Source organism: Triticum dicoccoides, chromosome 1A, assembly GCF_002162155.2.
Source record: "Triticum dicoccoides isolate Atlit2015 ecotype Zavitan chromosome 1A, WEW_v2.0, whole genome shotgun sequence".
Classification (NCBI taxonomy): Eukaryota; Viridiplantae; Streptophyta; class Magnoliopsida; order Poales; family Poaceae; genus Triticum; species Triticum dicoccoides.
In genome coordinates this window covers 19,480,533-19,482,280 of record NC_041380.1, presented here as the reverse complement: position 1 = coordinate 19,482,280, position 1,748 = coordinate 19,480,533, and positions in this window count along the sequence as shown.

Below are 1,748 nucleotides of genomic sequence, written 5' to 3'. Positions count from 1 at the left end.
ACAATTTGATGATATTAATTCAAGTTGAATGTCTAGTTTATTTAGATGACCATATTTTGAGAAAACATTTGCATATGTCATGTTTAATTTAAACAATGCCAATATGAAATCCCATGTGACCCACATGAGATGAACGGTCTATAAGATACAAAGACATGTTTTTAGGTTCTTGCTCCAGCTTTGGAGGTCTTAACTAGTTTGTTGTTATTCGCATGCACCATGTGAGGAATCATCTTACCGTTGCTTCATGGCAATATATTCACAAATTTATGTAAGTCTTTTCCATGAAATGCTTCATATCATTAGTGTATTCATAAAAGGACCCTATATTCTTAAGTTCGATATGAAATATTTATATTTCAGTTTACAATGTTGAATGTTTGTCATTCATCTAGGAGGACTTGGGTAACTGGATGATTTAGTGATTGTATGGCGCTTTAGGTTTCGTGGAACACCTTTGTCTAAGTCTTGATTTGACTTTGTGCAACCCAATTGGCTTATAGATAAATATTTCTCGAACAACCGCAAAATATGGATATGTTTTGTAGTGTGAACCAAACATATTGTTAAGCTCTAGAATTTAAGGAACATTAATCGTGTTGTGTGTATTAGATGTAGTTCCATCAATCTCTTCATGCAAAAATGTGCTTGATAAAAAAAGTTGTACTCCCAAAACAAACAAAATAAGTTGCACATGACTGCTTGTTTTAGACGATAGGGAGGCGCGGAAGGGGGATGATCATGCATACCAATTGTCAGTCAACAAACTCCCACTATTTTTTTCTCCTGACTATACTCTCATTGGTTAGAACCATGGATTTTTAAATTTGGGAAATTAAATAATTGTAGACTATCTCAATGATCATCCAACATGTATATGCGTGTGTTAATGAGACCGCTAGCAGCATTTTTTAAAATAAATAGCAAGAAGATAGAAGACATTGCACACTTCTTTTACTGGAGGAGGGTGAGGCCAACTACTTTGAGAGTGTAAATACTTGAACTAAAGAGGGCAAGCACAGACACCATGAGACTTCTTCATTTGACCAGATGATCATTCTCTAGCGGTGTTCTACAAAATCAAACTTTGATAGGTTTTAGGTACTAAGACAAGTTTTTAGGTTCTTTCTCCAGCTTTGGTGCACTTAACTAGTTTGTTGTTATTCTGATACACCGTGCGGAATCATCTTATTGTGGTCTTATGGGATTATTCACAAAATTATGTAAGTTTCTTTCTCCATAAAATGCTTCATTCAATTAGTGTATTCATAAAATGACCCTATATTCTTTAGTCTGGTATGAATTTTTTTTATTGATAATGTTGAATGTTGATCATTCGTCTAAGAGGGCTTGGGTAACTAAATGCTTGCTTTAAATTTTAAAATATTACAACTCGGCAGTTGCACACTTCTAAACCTAAGGTTCCATGGAACACTTTTTGTAAGTTGTGACTTGACTTTGTGCAACTTACTTAAAAAAGGGCAACCTGGTGCATGTAGCTCCCGCTTGCGCAGGGTCCAGGGAAGGGTCCGACCGCCTAGAAAAAGTTGTTTCTCAAACAATCGTGAAATATGAGCATGTGTAATAATCTGAACCAAACATAGAATTAAGCTCTAGAATTTAAGCCATGATAATCATGTTGTGTAGATTAGATAGTTCCACCACTCTCTTGATGCAAAGTTGTGCTTGTACAAAAAAATGGTACTCCCAAAACAAACAAAATAGATTGTACATGAACACTTGTTTTA